Source organism: Rhinopithecus roxellana, chromosome 3 (assembly GCF_007565055.1).
Source record: "Rhinopithecus roxellana isolate Shanxi Qingling chromosome 3, ASM756505v1, whole genome shotgun sequence".
In the NCBI taxonomy this organism is placed as follows: Eukaryota; Metazoa; Chordata; class Mammalia; order Primates; family Cercopithecidae; genus Rhinopithecus; species Rhinopithecus roxellana.
In genome coordinates, this window is record NC_044551.1 from 2,525,520 (window position 1) to 2,549,006 (window position 23,487).

At 45.2% G+C, this 23,487-nt stretch overlaps 1 pseudogene; it reads right to left on the reverse strand.

Moving 5' to 3' along the window:
* Nucleotides 1-9,899: 9,899 nt before the first annotated feature.
* On the reverse strand, nt 9,900-22,999 carry LOC104653758 (annotated as a pseudogene).
* Between the last annotated feature and the right edge of the window lie 488 nt (nt 23,000-23,487).

The following is a 23,487-nucleotide window of genomic DNA, read 5'->3' on the forward strand; positions in this document are numbered from 1 at the left end:
AGTGGTCAGTGATTGCCTCCTTAAATGGGACACAAACCCCAGTTCAGTCAAAGCCCCAGGACCTGCTTCTTAGGGTGAGCCCTGCCTGTCTCTGCCTTGCTTTTCCCACCCAAAGCCTGTGGAGCACTAGTGCCTCGGGGTTTCCTAACTCACTTCTGCTATTAGACTTACCTCTGCAGAGTCTGGCTCTATCTGTTGAAGCCCTGATTTCTTCTAGGTGGCATCCAACAAACTGGACAGTCTTATAGGTCCGTTAAGCCAGAGCTGGAATCTTACACCCTCAGTTGTTCATTTTCACAGGGGTTTTCTGGACCTACTGGAAAGCATATGGTAGTGCAAATTTTAGACCAGGAGACAGACCTGGTGGAGAGAGATTTTGGTACAGCTGAATCTGCCTGTTGTATCAGCTTGGTAGATGTGCTAGCCCTTTTGAGAGTGGGGTGAGCCAGAGATTTGAGCCTGTAATTAGGTGGTAGGGTGGTGGAGCAGTTACACCCCTCATCAGAGCTATTCCAGAAAAAGAGAAAGATCTCCCCACCTCCATATCCACCTCCAGTGGTTTCCCTCAAGGAACCTCCCTCAGGGCCTGGAGTTCCACAGGCCTCTTTCTGGGGCCAGGCCAGCCGTGACTGGGACTGGAGCACACGAAGAAGTGCATCACAGCCACCTGATGCCAGTGGGGCACCAGGCCTTCTGGCAAAGTGCCAGGCATTGCTTAGGGAAAGATGTGGCTCCTCCTTCGCCTTGCAGGTAGAGCTCCAAGGTCAAACAAGCCTGGAGGGCAGCCAAGGCCAGGATGTTGGCATGAGATCCTGCAGCCCAGAAAGGGAGAAAACCTGTTTACTTATAATTCTGCCCGCGCCATTCGCCTTCCCCATAACTGGCCCTATGTTTATTCTGCACTGTGATCATTAGTCTGACAGCTGATTTCATCCCTATAGCTTTTCCTTTTCCTTCTCCAAACTTACAGAGCTGTCTAGCTTTAGAAAGTGCTTAACAAGACTTGTGTTTAAACAAGAACCCTGAGAACCTTAAGGAACAATAGGCAGAGGTCAACAACCTTCCTCAGAGTCTCCTAGTTTTTCTTCACAGCCCAGAAGATACAGTCTGAATTTAGAAAAATCTGATTATGATCCAGGGACTACAAGAGAAAGAAAAGAGAGAGAGAACAGAATTTGGAAATAAGTCCATAAAGCTTGTGTGTCCTTGGCAAACATTTCTTATTTCCCTCGGTGTGCAGGAACCTGAGACTCAAGGAGCTGAATTTCAAGTCACACCAAATATTATCACCCTCTACACACATGGATTCACAGTCCAGATTTAGATCCTGGGGGAAAAGATGATAGGAAAACGTTAATTAAATTAACATTTAATGCTTAAAATCAAATGGTTGATTTGCTTAAGTGTAAACTTTTTTTTTTTTTTGAGACAGTGTCTCACCCTCTAACCCAGGCTGGAGTGCAGTGTTGCGATCTCGGCTCACTGCAAACTGCAACCTCCATCTCCTGGGCTCAAGTGATCCTCCCACCTCAGCCTCTTAAGTCGCTGTGATTGCAGACATGAGCAGCCACACTCGGCTAATTTTTGTATTTCTTGCAGAGACTAGGTTTCCCAGGCTGGTGTTGAACTCCAGAGGTCAAGCGATCCACCTGCCTTGGCCTTCCAAAGTGGTAGGATTACAGGTGTGAGCCACTGTGCCTGGCCGAATGTAAAAAATTTGATTCTACAGGGAAATTATTCAGTATCAAAAATGATTTTCATGAAGCGAACGTGTATTTGTTGGGTAACTGATATGTGTACAACCTCTGCTCTAAAGGAGTTCATAGCCTAACTGAAGAAAGCGTGGGTTTTGGAAAGGATTCATAACAGTGCAAATGTCTGCCAAACAAGGTCAGAAAGTTATAGGAGTAAGGACATTTCTTGGCAAAAAGCACTGCTGTCAGTTTTTACAACAAAGAGAGAGTTAGATCCATCAGGAAAGGTTTTGCTGAATTTGATGTTTAAAATGTTTTACCTCTGCATAATGGCAACCGGTGTCTGGCCAGACAGACAGGACTATATCATATTTCCAGCATCTAGAACAGGCCTGACACATAGCAGAAGCACTCAATTTATAGTTGTTGAAAGAGTGAGTGAATGAATGAATTCTGGTAAAGAAAGTAGATAGATTCCATCATTTTTAGGCATTCCTTCTACGCACACTTCCCAGCAGAATCAATGATTTTGAAAGTCAAAAGCCCCCCATGCCATTCACCAAGACATCATTCTAGGAGATGCTTCTCTGCCAGGGGAAGTCTGGAGTAGCAACTTTGCTACAGCTCTGTGACCCTGGGTAGGCTCCTGTACCCTTTGAGCCATTGTGCCATCATCTGTCAAGTAGTACCCACTTGACAGGGTTATGGGAACATCAAAGGAGATAATGTAGGCAAAGCTTTTAGCAAAGTGCTAAGAGGGGCATAATAAGTGGAAACTGCTTTCTACTTCGACTCATTCTGATTGGCATAAAAGAAAAGTGCACATTTACCTGCCCTAAGAGGCTTTTTAATTAAAAAAAAATTTTATTTCATCCTTCACTTTCCATCTTAAAAAAAATTTTGTTCACCCAAAAAGGAAATTTTCTAGGAAAACATTAATGAAAAGGGGAAGCCAGGAGAACCATTACAGAGGCACTTAGGGGCCTCTTACTGAGGGTTCTTCCCTCTCCAGAACCAGGCCAAGTGCTTCCTCACCACACCACTACGTCGGAGAGGGCAGGGTTAAACCTGGTGGTGAATTTGAGCAGCATTTCTTTGGCAGCAGCGTGACAAGCTACAGTACCCTGCAAACTGCAGTTCTCCCCACCTTCTGCTATGCTGGAAGCCGGCCACTCCAGCATCTTGTTTTTGTGTATGAGATTATCAGTAAAAAGAGATTTAAATGAACAGGCTCAAAATGGTACCTGTACCAAGTCCAGGTCAAAGGTCACATACACATCTCCTCCTCCACAAACTCTACCTTCAAGCCAGTTTGCTCCCTGACAAAGCCAGGGCACCTAGAAATTCTGCAGCAACACAAGATGAGATGGCTCACTGGAGGGGACCAAGAGGGGCTGACTTCCAGGGAGCTCCCTGGTCTGAGTGGCAAAGCTGCCTTCCGGCGTTGCAGATGGAGGCAGGAAGCTGAGGTAGCTCTGCTGGGTAGGCAGACACTCAACCCTCAGGAGAGCTGATCTGGGGTAGTCTGAGAAATGCAATCAGAACCTCCTGTCCCTGGTCTCCTGACAGCTTCTGAACCACATAAAATCAGATGATTGTGTGTGTGTATATATTATATATATATGCATATATAAAATAGACATATAATTATATATGTTCAAACATATATGTATATGTTTAAAAATCAAATACATGAATAAAATGAATGCATATGCCTCAGTTACTTCAGTGAGAGAGTGGAATAGAAAATGTATTGGGTAAGAGGAACATCTGTTAGTGAGGCACTCAATCGAGGCAGTGAGGATGGTGGTTAAAATTCAAATCCTAGTTCCACCCTTTGCTAACTGTGAGTGATTTAAATCTCTCAAAGCATCTATTTTCTCACTGTACAGAGCGGACAATAAAAATACCCAGTTCATAAGAGTGTGGTAAGGATTAAATGAAATAATATGTGGTAAACCCTTAGCAAGATGGGCAGGCATTGTAAGCACTCAATAAATAGCAGCAGTTATTAGTCATAATGAATCTTATCACTGTAAGGTAGATATAGTGGTTTTGGGCTCTCCAGAGAAACAAAACTAATAGAGGGTGTGTGTGTGTGTGTGTGTGTGTGTGTGTGTGTGTGTGTGTCTGTGGAGAGAGAGAGAGAGAGAGATTTATTTTAAGGAATTGGCTTATGATTGTGGAGGCTGTCAAGTTCAAAATCTGCGGAGTAGGACAGCAGGCTAGAGACCCAGGGAAGAACTGATGCTGGCATCCAGTCCGAAGGCCCATCTACTGGCAGAATGCCTTCTTGCTGGGGGTAAGTGGAGAGAACAGTCTTTTGTTCTATTTAAGCCTTCAGCTGATTGGATGAAGCCTGTCCATATTATGGACAACAATCTTCTTCATTCGAAGTTCACCAATTTAAATGTTAATCTTATCTCAAAACATCCTCACAGAAACATCCAGAATCATGTTTGACCACATATCTGGGTACTGTGGCCCAACCAAATTGACATGTAAAGTTAACCATCACCGGAGACTTGATTAGCCCTATTTTACAGATGAGAAGCCTGAGGCTCCAAGAAATGAGACAGTTGCCCAGAGTTTATAGTCAAAAAGCTGGAATTCAAATCCTGGCATAAATCAGCAACTGGCCAGTGCCTGGCCCACAGCAGAGACTTAGGGTTTGCTGAATGTAATCCTTTCCTTCCTTCCTTCCTTCCTTCCTTCCTTCCTTCCTTCCTTCCTTCCTTCCTTCCTTCCTTCCTTCCTTCCTTCCTTCCTTCCTTCCTTCCTTCCTTCCTTCCTTCCTTCCTTCCTTCCTTCCTTCCTTCCTTTCCTCTCCTTTCTTTCCTTTCTTTTTGTTTTTGAGATGGAGTGTCTCTCTCTGTGTTCCCCAGGTTGAAATGCAGTGGCACAATCTCGGCTCACTGCAACCTCCACTTCCCAGATTCAAGTGATTCTCCTGCCTCAGCTTCCAGAGTAGCTGGGACTATAGGAGGGTGCCACTATGCCCAGCTAACTTTTTTTGTGCTTTTAGTAGGGACAGGGTTTCGCCATGTTGGCCAGGCTGGTCTCAAACTCCTGACCTCAGGTAATGCGCCTGCCTTGGCCTTTCAAATTGCTGGAATTATAGGCGTGAACCACCGCGCCTGGCGTGCTAAATGTATTTCTAGCTCTAGTCTCAGCTCTTATGCCTAAACTGCATCCTGGAAGAATGGGGCACAGGAGAATATTATTATTATTATTATTATTATTATTATTATTATTATTATTGAGGACAAAGGAAGCAGGGAAAAGAAAGAAGTGGGAGAAAGTTTGGTATGTGATGACTTTGGGGTGCATCAGCTAAGTGATGGGGTGAGGTGAAGCAGAGTCGGAGGACCTGAGCAGTGGCTCTTGGTGGGGCCCTGGAGGGACACAAGGGGGACAAAGAGACAAAGACAGATCTATGGCCTGATCTCAGGCCCCATGTGCTGGGCTGCTTTAGACCAGGTAGTAGAGACAACCTCTGAGTATGTGAGGCATTGCTGTGAGACCTGGAACAAAAAAAGCTGAGTAGGGAAGGTATCCCAGGCTAGTGCCACAGAAAGCCACAAAAGCTGGAGTCTGGAAGGACTCGGGCAGACTGAAGCTGGAGGCAGGAGCAGTGTGTGCAGGACTCTGGATTTCCTTCTTAAGAGACAGGAAGGCCTGGTGTGGTGACTCATGCCTGTAATCCCAGCACTTTGGGAGGCTGAGGCCGTGGATGACCTGAGGTCAGGAGTTAAAGACTAGCCTGGCCAACATGGTGAAACCATATCTCTACTAAAAATACAAAAATTGGCTGGGTGTGATGGTGGGTCGTTGTAACCTCTGCTACTTGGGAGGCTGAGGCAGGAGAATTGCTCGAAACTGGGAAGCAGGAGGTTGCAGTGAGCTGAAATCGCACCACTGCACTCCAGCCTTGGCGACAGAGTGAGACTTTGTCTAGAAATAAATAAATAAAGAGATGGGAAGCCACTGGAGGGTTTAGGCAGGATTGACGTTATCTGGCTTCCCCACTTGCTAGTGGACTGAGTGATCAGACCCTTTGGGTTTCTTTCTTCTTTCTTCAAGACAAAGTTTCACTCTTGTTGCCCAGGCTGGAGTACAAAGGTGCCATCTCAGCTCACTGTTTCAAGCAATTCTCTAGCCTCAGCCTCCCAAATAGCTGGGATTACAGGCATGTGCCACCATGCCTGACTAATTTTTTGTATTTTTAGTAGAGACGGGGTTTCACCATGTTGGCTGGGCTGGTTTAGAACTCCTGACCTCAGGTGATCCACCTGTCTAGGCCTCCCAAAGTGCTGGGATTACAGGCATGAGCCACTACACCCAGCCTGACCCTTTGGATTTCATAGCTAGCCAAGGATCCAGGCTTACAGTAGCTGCCCGGAGTCTGAAAACAGGCTCTTCTCAAATAAATACTTGAAAAGTTATTAAACTTAAAGTTTAAATATTTAATGAGGAAGCCAGGCCTTGGGATTCCCTCTGTCTTCTGCTGCCCACGCCTCAGTGGTTCTGGGCCCAATTACTGGGCAGTGTGTGAGGGGACAGCTGGCCTGGAGCAGATGACACAAGTTCAAGAAAGAAATGTTGAACATTCGTTAGAGCTAAGACGGGCACTGTCCTTTCAAAAACAAAAATAAACACAAACAAAGAGAGCTCCATGCCTGCAGTGTAGGAACCTAAAAGTCGAATTGATTTAAACAGTGATTGATCATCTCATGATGTTTCAGAGAGGTTTCAGGGAGCAAAAATGATATAAATATGTGTGAGGGAACCATAGAGACACTCAAAGAAATTAGAGTTCACTGCGAACAGAATGGAGTCTTGCTTATCTGTAAGGAACCACAGGCTTTAGTTTTCAAACCCAGCATTATAGGGGGAAAGAGATTCAACAGCAAAATAAGAACATATCTGTAAATGACAAGACTCAAGTTAAAAGAGGCCACCAATGGGGTATGTTATATGGGGGAAAGCCCGGGGGTTCCTGAGTGAAGAGACTCAGCCTGAGTTGCCCCCCGACACCTCCTTTTGGGGTGATCTTAGGTGAACTGTAAAACACAAGAGAGCTCCATTTTCCTGGATTATAAATTTCCCTCTGACTGCCAGAGCCACAGCCAGGTAGTGTGTGTGAAAGCCGAGGCAGGCACTGTGCTCCTGGCTTGAAATGCAAGCATCCTGAAGGGGCATGGAGAAGCAGCCTTCCCTCTCCATTTCATGTAGACCACCCCCGGGAGGAGGCCGGGCGGGCTCCTAGGGTGGGGGCACTGCTTTATGAGGATGCCTCAGTGTGAGTGGCTGGGGTCAGGGGTGAAGAAATCCCAGTTGACAAAATCCTCAATGGGCAGGACTCAAGTTCTGCAAATAGCAGATTGAGAGGATTTTCCTTTGAAACATAACAAAGGTCAGTTGAAGGCAGATTAAAAACAAACATTACTCTGACAAAAGGGGTGGTGAGCATATGGATTTCACTAAGATATATCCCACTTCCTTTTATGGGAATGACATGTAATAAAACAATATATGTTATGAGATTCTTCTTGGTAATGTATAACTGTTATGGTAGGAAATTCTAGAAAACCATCTGAGGACTCAGTGATCAAATAAAACCTGGGCTAGCAGCTCCCAGTTCAGAGCCCCATAAAAAATATCTTGGAACCATGTATAGCATTGCATGACTGGCAGAGGGCTTTGCCCTGTGATATCTTCTCAGATCTTTATAATAACTCTATGAACAGATTTTACTCTCCTTATTTTATAGAAGGATAAATAAAAGCTCAGAGAGGTGCCCAAAATTGCCCTGCTAAATGTAGAGTTGGTTCTAAAGTCTAGTTTCATTACTACAAATTCTGAGCCCGGTTCATCAGACCAGCATTAGAAATACAAATTCTATGGTCCCAAATCCCAGTGATTCCGGTTATTGGTGGGGTCAGGATTTTTTTTTTTTTTTTTTTTTTTTTTATGTCCTAGGCAGCTTGGGGAATTCCTGCATGAAATCACACAGGTTATTTATTATCTTTGATTTTAAAATGAGGAGCAAATTGAAAATAGGAATTTAATGGACAGCTAAAAAAAGGAGCTCCATGGCTTTGAAAGGGGAGGAAACAGGAAGCCTGCTTCTGACAAAGAGGATGGCCCGGAGCACTCCAGGTAAACACAGCATTTGTCCTCATACATCCAGAGTCAAATGAGAATACTAGCTAACACTTCAAAGAGTTTCCTACAAGCTTGGCACTATTCTAAGCACGTCCATACATAATTTCATCTTACCCTCACGAGAAACTGAGTTTTTCTGTCTCCATTTTACAGATGAGGAACCTGAAACACAGTTTCTTGTCCAAGGCCAACTGTTTGTTCAAGGTGGCCAGCGAGTACTGCTGGTCCCACTAAACAAAAGAAATTCAACAACTGGCTGAGGGATGTTCAGACAAACAGAATGGGTCAGTGATGAGAAGATGCTGGGAAAGGCAAGACTCCCATGGTTGAGAGCAAGAAAGACCCACGGTGCTTGCACACCTGGGGCTGCCTCCCTCCTTCCATCCCAAGAGCTGAGGAGGGGCCTCCCTCCTGTCTAGAGCTCATCCTTCCACTGTGCTCCAGCCACATGCCCTCTGTTTTGTTGTTGTTATTATTTGTTTTGTTTTCTTTTGTTTTGTTTTTTTGAGACAGAATCTCACTCTTTCGCCCAGGCTGGAGTGCAGTGGTGCCACCTCGGCTCACTGCAACCTCCGTTTTCCGGTTTCAAGTGATTCTCCTGCCTCAGCCTCCCGAGTAGCTGGGATTATAGGCATCCACCACCACGCCAGCTAATTTTTGTATTTTTAGTAGAGATGGGGTTTCACCATGTTGGCCAGGCTGGTCTCGAACTCTTGACATGGTCTGCCCACCTTGGCCTCCCAAAGTGCTGGGATTACAAGCCTGAGCCACCATGCCCGGCCACCCTCTGGTCTTTAGCAGAGCCTTCATGTCACAGATTCCTGGGCCCCTTTTTCCTCTGTCCTTATTATCTTCCTTGACTGGTTCTTTCCTAGCAATCAGTGAATAGTTCTACTTTTTAACAGCCTTTCCCCTCAACCTCACGTACCTTGTATCTCCTAAAACTAATTTTATCTGTTCCCTGACTCCAAATCTCAGTTAATGACATCAGCATCCATCGGAATGTCTAAGCCGGAAATGTAGGCGTCATTCTCGATTCCTTCCTCCTAACACTTTCTCATCTGATTCATCTCTAGTCTTGTAAATGCTAACCTATAAACACCTCTCCAATTCTCCTCCTTTTCTCAACTGTCTCCACCTTCAGCCACTATCCTTCTCTCCAGGGTCAGCCCAGTGCCATCTGGACTACTCTCTCCTCTTGCAGGGTTGCCAGCCTCCCCTACCTTCCATTCATGGATTCTCTGCACAGCACCCAGAGACAACTTCATAGACAAAGTCACCTCTGCCACTCTCCTGCTTCATACCCTGCAGTGCCTCTGCCTTGCTCCCAAAAGCCTTTGGTGACATAATTCTGCTCACCTCTCCAGCCTCATTTCCTCCTGCCCCCAGGAACCCTCTTCCCTGCCACCACCCAGTTGAGCCAGTCCTTCTCACTCTTCTGCTATCAATTTGGATGTCACCTGGCCTAGGACGTCTCTTTCAACCTCTCCTATACACATAGACCCAGAGCTTCCCCTAGTAGCATTTATCTCACCATAATTATAGTTGTTGACTTGTCTAATTTTTTTTTAATTAACTGAGCTGTTTATTATTTTAACCAATAAAAGCTCTATAAGTACTAGATTTAGTCCTGCACAAGATGACTTTACTAATAAAGGGAGGATGCCCAGAGAGATTTACCATATAGCTAAGGAAAAAGAATCTCACGCAGAGGACATCCCGAAGAGATAATGAGCTAGAGAAACAGAACTGGAATGTTTCATTTTTTAAATAATACACAGAGAATGCAGAGGGGAGGAAAAAGGGAATACACTTTTAACTAAACGAGTTGACAATTTTATTTTCACATTTCCCAATACAAATGAAAACTGCATCTTTTCTGTCCCACTTCTCCCCTCCAAAACCATTCTCTTTGATAGGGCAGGGGAGCAAGCCTTCCTTATACTATTTAGAAAACCCAGCATCACAGTAGCATGATCTCCTGGTGAAGCAGAACAGGTCATATAAAACTGATAGAATGAGCCCTCCCCGCTATCCTTATCTGTCTGGTCGAGTCCTTCTGGGCCAAGTGGGCACCATCATGGGACAGGCAGGAGGTCTCATCATTGGGGGCCCAGGCATCATTGGCCTGTGGCCTCCCATAGGCGGCCTCATTCCAGGAGCAGGGCCCACTGGTGTCATGCCAGGAGGAGGAGGGCCCATCATTGGCATCATGGGAGGACCCCTCATATGGGATGCTGGCATCATACCAGGGTGAGGAGGACCCGGAAGACTAGGGGGAGGTGGTATCATCGTTCCTGCAGGAGGAGGAGCAGAGGATGGAGCAGGAGGTATCTTTCCTTGTTGAAATGCAGCGGATGTTTTGTCAATCAGGCTCTGAGCCTGCTCTTCCATCCATTTCTGATAGTAGTCTTTCACATTCTCTTTGTGTTTCCTACCACTGCAGTGTGTCTTTCTCACAGATGGAGAGTCATGGGTGAGGTATGTATTGCAGTAGTCACAATAAGACTTGGGCACATTGCTCTGCAGGCGATTGGCCACTCCATTCCATGACACCCAGAAATGACCGACTTGTCTAATTTTACTAAAGCAAAGCTCTAGCTCCTTGAGGATGGGGACTGTTTTAAGTTTGTCTTAATTATCTGTACATCTTCTTTTCACTGTATCTGGCATTCGACAAAACCTTAGTAACTAAAAGTTGAATGGATGAATGACCCAGCAAGACCATGAGGAGTGGCTAGAAGCTCATCAGAAGGATTTGAGTTTCAGAATAGAAAATGTTTTCCTCATTAAGGGGCCAGGCTGGTCGCAGAGGTGGACTGAAAGTGTGCAGAGGGAGCCCCCGAGAGCTGACTCATGCTTGCTGAACACCAGTGCTGTGCTAGCCTCTGTTGCTGTTAATTATTTTTTCTTACACATCATAGGAATCCTTTAAGGTAGATTCTGTTTTTGTTTCCACTTTAAAGACAAGAAAACTGAGGCCCAGATTTGCTGAAAGTCACATAGTGGCAATGCTAAGATTCAGATATTGTCTATACACCTTTCTCTGGGCTACAATAAGTCTGTAGTTTTCTTTTGTAGGTTCTTTGATAAGACTCACCTTGAATCTTTAGGAAACTGCCTACGACTTCATATGCAGAGAAAAAACTAGCAAACAGCTTGGAAAAAGAGCACATTTCTCACCAGACTTGGGACTGTCATGCTAGAAGTTTGGGTATTTTTGCTTAATATTTAGATAAATTCAGATTCAATAATTATGAAATTTGAGAGCTGGAAGTTATCTTAGAAATCTTTGAGTCCAGTTCCTTGAACACCTGAAGGGGCCAGTGACTTGCTGAAGGCCACTCAGCTACTGGTGGAGCCAGAATTGAAACACTGGGTTTCACTCTCTCTGACGTTTCTGCAGAGCTATGCATGTTTTGCCTTTTTGGTGCTTGATTTTGCTTATTGGAGTCTCTTGGTAAAACATCTCTCTTAAAACTTCAAACTGGGTGGGACGCTGTAGCTCACACCTGTAATCCTAGCGCTTTGGGAGGCGGAGGTGGGAGGATTGCTTGAGGCCAGGAGTGCAAGACCAGCAAAGGCAACATAGTGAGACCCCTATCTCTACAAAACATTTAAAAATTAACCAGCCGTGGTGGCATGCACTTGTGGTCCCAGCTACTCAGAGGCTGAGACAGGAGGATTGCTTGAGCCCAGGAGGTCAAGGCTGCAGTGAGGTATAATTGTGCCACTGTACCCCAGCCTGGGTGACAAAGTGAGACCCTGTCTCTAAAAAACAAAACAAAGTAAAACCTTCAAACTGCACACTGCTTTGTCAAAGAAAGAATTTCAACTTTGCCGAATGGCCAGATGTGGTGCAACAGTGGGCCTGGACCCGCTGGGACCAGGAAGTTTAGGGGTGCCAGAGAGCTCAGGGTGAGTTGGGGGTTGAGATGATGAGGGAAGCCCAGGAAGAAACATGCTGGAAGTGGGGCCTTCCTTTCACAAACATGAGGAGAAAACATATGGGGATTTCAGAAGGATTTCAGAAAGTTTTCTTGAATGCATACCAGATACTAGGAACTGGAGAAATTGCCCTCAAATGCTTACAATCCAGAAAGGCAGTGGATGTGAGTATAGTCATGAGATGGGATGAAAATATAAAGGGAAAATAGACAAGATGAGGGCGTGAAGGATTTTGCCTGGGAAAGTCAAGGAAGTTTTCCTGAAGGAAATGGACTCCTGAGTTGGGCCTTGGAGGAAAAATAGAAAGAAGAGAAAGTAGGCTTTTTTTTTGTTTTTGAGACAGGGTCTTGCTCTGTTGCACAGGTTGGAGTGAAGTGGTGTGATCCTCTCACCTCAGCCTCCCCAGCAGCTAGGACCACAGGTGTGTACCATCATGCCTGGTTAATTTTTTGATTTTTAGTAGAGATGAGGTCTCACTATTGCCTAGGCTGGCTCAAACTCTTGGGCTTAAGTGATCCTTGCACCTCAGCATTCCAAAGTGGTGGGCTTAGAAGTTTGAGCCACAGCAGCCCCCAGCCAGAAGTAGACGATTTCAGAGGGAAGAACAAGGGCAAAGTTGGAAGGGCTGGCAGGGCATGATACAAATCAGAGCAGTGGTTCTCAAAGTGTGGTACCTGGAACAATAGCAACTGCATGATCTGGGAAAGTGTAAATAATGCAAATGATTGGGCCTCCACTGCAGACCTATAAAACTGGAATTGCTGGGGGTGGGTTTTGCACTGTGTTTCATAAGGTCTCTCAGTGACTCTGATGAGCCTTAAAGGTTGACTGCCAAGCTTGGCACAGTAGCTCATTCCTGTAATCCCAGCACTTTGGGAGGTTGAGGCGGGATTGCTTGAGCTCAGGAGTTCAAGACCAGCCTTGGTAACATAGAGAAACCTCATTTCTACAAAAAATACAGAAAATTAGCTGGGCATGGTAGTGCACACCTGTAGTCCCAGCTACTTGGGAGGCTGAGAGGGTGAGAAGATTACTTGAATCCAGGAGGTGGAGCCTGCAGTGAGCCATGATCGTGCCATTATACTCCAGCCTGGGCGACAGAATGAGACTGTCTCAAAAAAGAAAAGTGAGGTTGATTTCCACTGAATTTGATAATTTCTGATGGGAGCCTCCCTGCTCCCATGGTAAGGCTTTGGGATGGCAGGGACAGGTGTGGACAGAGTGTGGGGCCTACACTCTGTTTCCCACCTTAAATGCCTCATGGCTCCTGTGGCTCTCTGACTCAGTCAAGTGTTATATACTGCACTGTGTGCCTACAGACATAACCTTCCTCTCTCATCTGTGAGGTCCTAGACAGTAGGGCTTCTCCACGATCCTCAGAGCTGACCACACCAGCACCAAGAGTTCCAGAAGCTTCATCATGTCTACCACGCACAGAGCCCTATAAGGGGTCTCTTCTTGGTCTCTCCACCTGCTTTCTGTCCTTTATGACCCCAATGTTACTCTCTCAACCAACCAGTTGTTGAAAATTGACATACACAGCCCTGCTCTTGGCACTCTCTATACCCCTGCCTGGCGTTTTCTCCATCACATGAATCAACATCGAGCCTATGTTTTACTTTTCATTTTCTTTCTTTCTTTCTTTCTTTCTTTCTTTCTTTCTTTCTTTCTTTCTTTCTTTCTTTCTTTCTTTCTTTCTTTCTTTCTTTCTTTCTTTCTTTCTTTCTTTCTTTCTCTTTCTTTTTTTCTTTCTTTCTTTCTTTCTTTCTTTCTTTCTTTCTTTCTTTCTTTTTTTCTTTCTTTCTCTCTCTCTCTTTTTTTTTTTTTTTTTGACAGAGTCTCACTCTGTCACCCAGACTGGAGTGCAGTGGCCAATCTCGGCTCACTGCAACCTCTGCCTCCTGAGTCCAAGCCATCCTCCTGCCTCAGCCTCCAGAGTAGCTAAGATTACAGGCACTCACCACCACGCCTGGCTAACTTTTGTATTTTTAGTAGAGATGGGGTTTTGCCATGTTGGCCAGGCTGGTCTTGAACTCCTGACTCAGGTGATCTGTCTGCCTCAGCCTCCCGAAGTGCTGGGATTATAGGAATGAGCCACCACACCTGGCCCACTTTGTTTCTTGTCAGCCATCTCAGCCCCCAGGAGAATGTGAGGCAAAGACTTGTGTTGTTTCTATTTCACCATTGTATTCTCCATGCCAGGACAGAGTGTGACATATATGAGGTGACCTATTTGTCAGATGAATGAATGGTTTCTATCATGTGACTCTGCATGTGTGGCTTCAGGTAAATTGATTGATTAAGCCAGGAATTAGTGCCCTTACTCCAAGGCAGCTTCCCACTGGTTGGCCCATGTCCTTTGAGGGTGTCTGGCATGAGAGCTCTGTCATGGTGACAGGTGGAACCCATAAACCCTACTGGTAGGGAGTTCGTGAGACTCTGAGAGGGAAGCTAATAGTAGGATGGGATTGAAGAAAGGGGCCACAGAAAAAAGGCCGCAGAAGCTGTGGCACAGAGGCGGATAGCAGAGACGTTAGTCAGCAGGGACAGAAGCAATGGAAGCAGAGATAGAAAAATGATGAGTCATCCTAATGACAGAGAACTCCAGCCTGATAATCCCAGAGAATGGCTCAGAAGCCGGTTGAGATGCAAGGGCTACTGCAGGGCTACTAGAGCTGCTCTTACATCTCAAATGATGTCCTGCATGTCAGCAAAGCCCGGCCTGGTGGCTGGTTTGCTCGCTCTTACTTCTCTGCACATCCTAAAAGCAGCTTGCCATTAACCAAGATAGACTGAGGGGCCTCTGGCTCCTTCAACAAAGTCCCTGGCAGCATGAGCCCAAGGACCAGCCTGGCCCTTGCCTGGCAGGGGCTCCCAGGGACTGGGCTGGGCTGGCCCTCACCTCCCGTGGGGAAGGCACCTGCACAGGGGTGGAAGTTCTCAGGTCAGGCTAGGGCAGGTGACCTTGCTCATTCCAGGAAGCAGTGCTCAGCTGAGCAGTTTCCCTTCAAAACACGGCAGTGCTCATGGGAAATCTATGCACTCCCACTTTCAACGTACTCTTTCTCTGTAATGCTGTGGAGAGAAAAGGTCGGAGTGAGGCCTTGTTGCTAAGCCAAGTCAGCAAACAAAATCCCATGTTTGCTGTTCCAGCGTGGCCCTGGGGAGGCTCCTTTGAGGCTGCCGGGGTGAGGTGGGGGAGTCAGAAGGTGGAGCGTGTGCAGGCAGAGGAACATTGCCCCTGTCCTTCCTGCTCTGGGACCTGTTTGTTACTTGGTCTACCACAGGGCCTGGCCCCCTTCCTACTGCTGCCACTCATTTACTGTCCTGAGTCATTTCCCAAGAACATACTTGGAAAGCTTCCCACCTGTCCAGATACAATTTTTCAATATGCTAGTTGTCTTATTATACACACACACATATATTTTTTCTTTTATATTTATAAATAAATATATATGTATTTTCATGCGTTTGTTTCATTTTGTTTTTTGAAATAGAGTCTTGCTCTATTGTCCAGGCTGGAGGGCAGTGGCACAAATCAGGGCTCACTGCATTCTCAGCCTCTTGGGCTCAAGCGATCCTCCCACCTTAACCTCTCAAGTAGCTGGGAATACAGGCCCATGTCACCATGCCCAACTTTTTATTTTTATTTTTTACAGATGGGGTCTCACTACATTGCCCAACCTGGTCTCAAACTCCTCGGCTCAAGTAATCCTCCTGTGTTGGCCTCCCAATGTGCTGGGATGACAGGTGTCAGCCACCACACCCAGCCACATATATTGGTTTTCACACACAGTTCCTGGCTCATAACTCCCACAGCCCTCATTACTGTAAAAAGAATATCTCTCTCTGATCTTTCCCTGCCCTCCTTTGACTTCCCCGTGGCAGGACCCTAATCTGATTGTGGGTCATGAGACCCTCATTCCGGAGAGGGTCCTGTCCCATACCCTAGAGGTAGAAATGCTGTACAGAGAGGCCAGGAAGAATCTGAACAGACAGGACTTGCAGGGTTTAGATCATATCTCTCTTTTTTTTTTTTTGAGACATAGTCTCACTCTGTCACCAGGTTGGAGTACAGTGGTATGATCTTGGCTCACTGTAACCTCTGCCTCCTGGGTTCAAGCGAATCTCCTGCCTCAGCCTCCCAAGTAGCTGGGACTACAGTTGCACACCACCACGCCTAGCTAATTTTTGTATTTTTAGTAGAGATGGGGTTTCACTATGTTGGCCAGGATGGTCTTGATCTCTTGATCTTGTGATCTGCCCCCCTTGGCCTCTCAAAGTGCTGGGATTACAGGTGTGAGCCACTGTGCCTGACCAGATCATATCCTTTTTGTCCAATCACATTTCAACAAGGTTATCCATACTTCAATCATGCCTATCCAATGAAGTCACCATAAAACGCCCCAGAAGACAGGGTTTAAGAACTTCTGGATAAGGCTGGGCATGGTAGCTCACACCTGTGATCCTAGCACTTTGGGAGGCCAAGGAGGGTGGATTACCTGATGTCAGGAGTTCGAGACCAGCCTGGCCAACATGGTGAAACCTCTTCTCTACTAAAAATACAAAAATTAGCTGGGTATGGTGGCATACACCTGTAATCCCAGCTACTTGGGAGGCAGAGGTACGAGAATCTCTTGAACCCAGGAGGCAGAGTTTGCAGAGAGCTGAGATCATGCCACTGCACTCCAGCCTGGGTGACAGAGCCAGACTGTCTCAAAAGAAAAAAAAAAAAAAAATACCGAGTGCAGTGGCTCATGCCTGTAATCCCCGCATTTTGGGAGGCCGAGGCGGGTGGATCACCTGAGCCTGGGAGTTCAAGACCAGCCTGACCAACATGGGAAAGCCCCCTCTCTACTAAAAAACAATATTAGCCAGGTGTGGTGGCAGGTGCTTGTAATCCCAGCTAGTCAGGAGGCTGAGGTAGGAGAATTGCTTGAACCTGGGAGGTGGAGGTTGCAGTGAGCCGAGATCACGCCATTGCACTCTAGCCTGGGAAACAAGAGCGAAACTCTGTCTCGAAACAAAACAAAACAAAACAAAAACCTTCTGGGTAGCCAAACGTGGAGGTTTCTGGGAAGGTGAACGGTTAACAAGAACTCATGCAAGAGCCAGGAGAGTGGCGCATCCCAACACCATGAGGACAGAAGTGCCTGTACTCAGACCTTACCTTATGTATCTCTTCATGTAGTTGTTTATTTGTATCCATTAAAATATCCTTAGGAATAATCCAGTAAATGTAAGTAATTGTTTCCTCGAGTTCTGTGAGCTACTCTAGCAAATAAATCGCATTCAAAGACTGGGTCATTGGAACCCCAACTTGAAGCTGGTCAGTCAGAGGTTGTGGATGCCTGGCCTTGTCACTGGTGTCTGAAGGGGGAGGTGAATTTTTGGCACTGAGCCCTTGGTCTGTGGGATCTGACACTATCTCCGGGGAGACAGTATCAGAAGTGAATTGGAGGGCACCCAGCTGGTGTCTGCTGCAGTATTGATTGTTTGCTTGTAGTGGGGAGAATCCCCCACATTTCATCACAGAAGTTTTCTGTGTTTATTGTTGTGTGGCGTGACAGCAGAGGAAAAAAATTGAGTTTTTCCTACCACTAGTGCAATTCCAAAACATCTTTTTTTTTTTTTTTTTTTTTTTTTTTGAGGCGGAGTCTCGCTCTGTCACTCCAGACTGGAGTGCAGTGGCGCAATCTCGGCTCACAGCAAGCTCTGCCTCCCGGGTTCACACCATTCTCCTGCCTCAGCCTCCCGAGTAGCTGGGACTACAGGCGCCCGCCACCTCGCCCGGCTAGTTTTTTTTTTTGTATTTTTAGTAGAGACGGGGTTTCACCATGTTAGCCAGGATGGTCTCGATCTCCTGACCTCGTGATCCGCCCGTCTCGGCCTCCCAAAGTGCTGGGATTACAGGCTTGAGCCACTGCGCCCGGCCCAAAACATGTTACTTTGGTTCTGCCCAACATTGAGATTGTTGGGGGGTCATTCATTCTTCTCAAATACAAAATATTCTGTCCAGATAGCATGATAACAAAAGCTCACTCATTCCATAAATGTTTATTAAGTTTCATTAAGTGTCAGGAGCTAGACCAGATATTGAGGAAACAGCAATGACAAGAGAGAAATTCTTGCTTTTATTGAGTCTCAGTCAACAGGAAAGACAGATATTAAACAAATAATTATAAACAGGAGGAATATTTTGAAAGAGGAAGCACAAGGTGTAATAGCAAGGAGCTTATAACAGAGGAAGCTGGATGCAGTGTGGGAGTCTGAAAAAACTTCCTTGAGGAGCAGACATTTCAGCTAGGCCGAGAGGATGTAGAGGGGGTATTCCAGACAGAAAACACCACAGGTTTGTAGGTCTAAAAGAGAAATACAGAGAGCAAGAGCAAGAGAGATGTTTGAAGAAAATAGAAGTTCTGGCTGGGCGTGGTGGCTCATGCCTGTAATCCCAGCACTTTGGGAGCCTGGCGGGGTGGGGGACGGATCACAAGGTCGGGAGTTCGAGACCAGACTGACCAACATGGTGAAACCCCATCTCTACTAGAAATATAAAAATTAGCCAGGCATGGTGGCGGGTACCTGTAATTCCAGCCACTCAGGAAGCTGAGGCAGGAGAATCACTTGAACCCAGGAGGCGGAGGTTGCAGTGAGCCGACGAGATCACGTCACTGTACTCCAGCCTGGGGACGGAGTGAGATTCGTCTCAAAAAAAAAAAAAAAAAAAAAAAAAAAAAAGAAAATAGAAGTCCTGAATGGTTGAACTGTAGAGAGGGAAGTGGAATCAGTGAGAGACATCAAATACATTTTGAGGAGAAATTGAAGAGTCTTTGCTCTTCACATCCTCCAAAACTTGGCATTTGATAGACAAATGACCTTCTCTCCTCCAACTCTACATGACAAACATTTTTACCAGTTTGGAAACAAATAGACAAACAACCTACTATGATCTGAATGTCTTCCATGTTCATGGTGCATCCAGAGAAAAGTTGGCCATGTAGCCTGTCACCCTGGCTAAGCTAATTGGTAAGGAGAAGATACCTGACCCAGAAAAAGCCAATCTGTAGACTGGTCAGTGACCTGTGAAAACAGCTTGCTACAAAAGCTTTGTGAAACAGAGGCAGCTTAGACTATAAACTAATAAGAATGTCTCTCTTGGAGTATTTGAATACAAAGCATCAAAGCCAGTTAGTCAACAGCTGCAGGAACAGGAGAAACAAAGGCAGAGTCGCCAAGACAATGTAATGGTGAAACCCTTAAGTAGGAAATCCCCAAAACCTGTGGCTGAGGGTCTTCAGGTCCCCAAAGTACAGTTCCATTGCCATGAGACCTGGCTGTCCCTGGATTCCCCTAAGGCCTGGCTGTGGGGTTGAGGGTCTTATCTTCCTATCTCCCCACATGTCCCTATGGAAATCCTCACTCACCTCTGGATCGTGCTCCATACAGTGGTGTTTGGGTCCTATCAGCGTTCTTTATCGCTGACCGGGCTAAGTCAGTGTTAGGGCCATCTGGAGATGTGGCGTTGATGTTTTCATGAATAATGGCTCTGTACCCTCTAATAACATTCAGTACCAGGTGGAGGGAGAAAGGAAATTCATCTTGCTGAGTACCCACTATGCGCAGGCAAGATATCAGTTGTCCTTATAACTATCCTAAGAGGTGCAATTGACCTCATTTGATAGCTGGTAGAAGACAGAATCAAGACCCAAACCCAGGTCTTTCTCCCATCTTCCAGACTATTTTTGCTACATTGTGTTGCCTCCTTCGTTCATTTAAATATATATTTATGGGCCAGGTGTGGTGGCTGAAGTCTGTAATCCCAGCACTTTGGGTCAAGGCAGGACTGGACGACAGAGCAAGACCCCATCTCTACAAACACACACACACACACACACACACACACACACACACACACTGGTCTCAAGGGGTTCTACCTTATTTATATCTTTGCTGTTTTGGCAAAACTGCAGAACTGCTTGACAAATTGCTTTGTTTTAGCAACTTTATTTGTATCCTAACTCTTACAGAAGGCAATTATGAAAAAATCAAGTAAGAAAGAAAACATTTTCATTTAGATTCAGTAGCCTTACAAAGATACTAGAAGTCTGCTAATATATTTTATTTTTGTATTAACATGTTTTAATTATCTACATTTGTTGTTATATATGAAGTTCTATTAGCTTTTAATAATTCATAAATATAATTGAAATGGGTAATTCAGAAATAGGGTTGAAATTTACCTCAAAACCATTCACTTTAAAATGAAAAGCAATGTATTTTAGTTAACTCTTCAGAATGTAGTGTGAAACTTACCTAGTGGTGACCGGATGGGTAACCCAGAAATAGGGTTGAAATTTACCTCAAAACTATTCATTTTAAAATGAAAAGCAATGTATTTTAGTTAACTCTTCAGAATGTGATGTGAACATTACCTAGTGGTGACTGGATGTGTCTAACCATGGTTTACCCTTCCCTCTTGGAATTAGCAAATGAAAATCCCTGGATTAGATATGGATGTGGTTAATATGTTCACAATAAGCACAAGGGATGAAATGGATGTGGCAATTTATTTTATTTTTTATTTTTTATTTTTTTTGAGACGGAGTCTCGCTCTGTCACCCAGGCTGGAGTGCTGTGGCTGGATCTCAGCTCACTGCAAGCTCCGCCTCCCGGGTTCACGCCATTCTCCTGCCTCAGCCTCCCGGGTAGCTGGGACTATAGGGGCCGCCACCTCGCCCAGCTAGTTTTTTTTTTTTTTTTTTTTGTAGTTTTTAGTAGAGACGGGGTTTCACCCTGTTAGCCAGGATGGTCTCGATCTCCTGACCTCGTGATCCGCCTGTCTCGGCCTCCCAAAGTGCTGGGATTACAGGCTTGAGCCACCGCGCCCGGCCAGGATGTGGCAATTTAAAGTTCAAGATGTAGAAACAGTGGTTCTCCATCACCCCCAGAGCATGTTAAAACAAAAATCAAAAAAGCAACATACACACAAAACCCTCTACCATGGTCCGGCTTCAAAAATCATTTTAGTAGGGTGGTGGCTTTTGTTTTAAAGGGAATGAAAAAATGTATATTTTAATCACATATTAAAATTACTACTAGCTGGGCATGGTGGTGCATGCCTGTAGTTCTAGCTACTCAGGTGGCTGAGGCAGGAGGATCACTTGAGCTCAGGGGTTTGAGGTTACAGTGAGCTATGATTGCACCACTGTTCTCCAGCCTGGGTAATGAGTAAGACCCTGTCTTAAGAAAGAAAAGAAAAGAGAAAAGAAAAGAAAAGAAAGAGAGAGGAAGGGAGGGAAGGAGGGAAGGAAGGAAGGAAGGAAGGAAGGAAGGAAGGAAGGAAGGAAGGAAGGAAGGAAGGAAGGAAGGAAGGAAAGGGAAGGGAGGGAAGGAGGGAGGGATACTAATATCCTTTCTCCCTCCACCTGGTACTGAATGTTATTAGAGGCATTATTCATGCAAAACATCAAGGCCACACTTCCAAATAGCCCTAACACTGATTTCCCCCTCTCGGCAATGAGGAACGCTGATAGGTCCCAAACACCACTTTATGGAACGGGATCCAGAGGTGAATGAGGTTTTCTGTAGGGACACAGAAAATAAAACTATAGGAAATTTTTAAAAGCATTTATTTATATAAACAAACAGAATGAGGAACATTTATTTTCACATATCCATCCACGGTACAGAAGTGAGAGCGTCTCAGTGGAAATAGTGAAAACTTGTTTTATGCACAAATTTTTAATCAAACACAATTACTGCCAATTAACCAAAAGTGGCTTTCAGCCTTATTGACTAAAATGATTGTTTGAGATTCAGTTGTCATGTCCACATTCCAGGCAACCTGACCTTTCTGGAAGTTATACATGACACTTCTATTTACATCCCCTTTACTAGAACTTAGGCACATGGCTACTTCTGCCTGTGGCTATGTGGCTAGAAATAGGAAGTCTATTACTAAAAAAGAAGAAAACAGATACAGGGGCCACTAGCAGTGGCAGTTAGTGTCCTCAGGGGTTGGATGATATAAATATTCAGGAGGAAATGCTTTTTAAAATTAAACTCTCATTTATTACTCTAGGGCATAACATTGCCTTTGGTCAGAGTGGAGAATAATTTCCCAAAGAGAAGGAATGCCTAGCAGGAGACAGAGGAATGGATTTTCAGGACAGAGTAGGGGCTCAGGTCTGACTGCCTGCTGTCAATGGTCAGACAGAAGAAACATTGCCTTCTCTGCAGCAGTGGTTCCTAGTACCAGCAGCTCAGGTCACCCGTTTCTTACCTCTTGGAATCAGGAGAAATCATGAGTTTTGATGACTTAAAACTGAACTCTGGATATTTAAAGGGGCCTACAGTGTTTTTAAACCAAATGATCACATTAGGTTAAGAAAATCACTGAATTTGCTGTATATCAACCTTGGGGGTAAGCTAGAGCTATGTATTTTATATGATAGAGTTGATTCCGTTGAAAATAAGACAATTTGTCAGAAATAAAATTACACCTTCAGTTGTTAGTGAAAAGGGGCTTTTAAATGAATCTTACTTTTCCCCAGATTAAACTGCAGTTTGAAAATGGATTCAGTCATTTTATTTGCTCATTCACTAGGTCAAGCATTGATTGGGTATCTCTGAGTACTTGATGGATGTACAGAGATAATCTTAAAAAGCTTGTTTCTTGGCCGGGGGCGATGGCTCATGCCTGTAATCCCAGCACTTTGGGAGGCCCAGGTGGGTGGATCACCTGAGGTCAGAAGTTCAAAACCAGCCTGGCCAACATGGCGAAACCCTGTCTGTACTAAAAATACAAAACATAGCCAGGCGTGGCGGCGGGCGCCTGTCATCCCAGCTACTCAGGAGGCTGAGGCACAAGAATCGCTTGAATCTGGGAGGCAGAGGTTGCAGTGAGCTGAGATTGCACCACTGCACTCCAGCCTGGATGACAGAGCAAGACTCTGTCTCAAAAAAAAAAAAAAAAAAAAAGTTTGATTCTTTTATTTTCATTTATTACATTTTTTTTTTTTTTTTTTAAATAGAGATGAGGTCTCACTATGTTGCCCAGGCTGGTGTTGAACTCCTGGGCTCAAACAATGCTCCTGCCTCAACTTCCCAAAGTGCTGAAATTAGAGGCACACCATACCTGGCAGTTTGATTCTTTTGAAATCAATTTTGATTGATTTGCAGTTGTCCATGGTTTCTAGTGACACTCTAAGTGTCTTGGCTTTTTATTCAGCTGTGAAGGCAGTGTAATGGAAAGAACATTGAGTTAGTCTGGGGTGTTTTCCAAGACCAACAACCACTTCTCTGTGAACATTACATGAATATCCTAAAATTCCATTCAATTCTGACAATAACTACTGTCAACTGAGAATGATGAGGCCCATACATGTGGAAAAGAGAGTTTTCTTTCTCATAAAGCATTGCAGCCCGCAAAGTGACAGGCTGGGAAGTGCAGGTGCTCGCAGGAAGCCAGAAACAGATGCTTCAAGGGAGTGGCAAAGGGCACAGGAATTTATACTGAGCAGGTTGGCTGAATATACATATTCAATAAGCTATAGCAGGAGTTGTGAATATTTATGAAAGGAGAAGCATGAGCTTCATGCCCCTTTGTGGGTTCCATGTACAAAAACGATGGTGATAGCATGATCTGAGGGTAGAGTTTTTGGCCTTCTGACCTCAA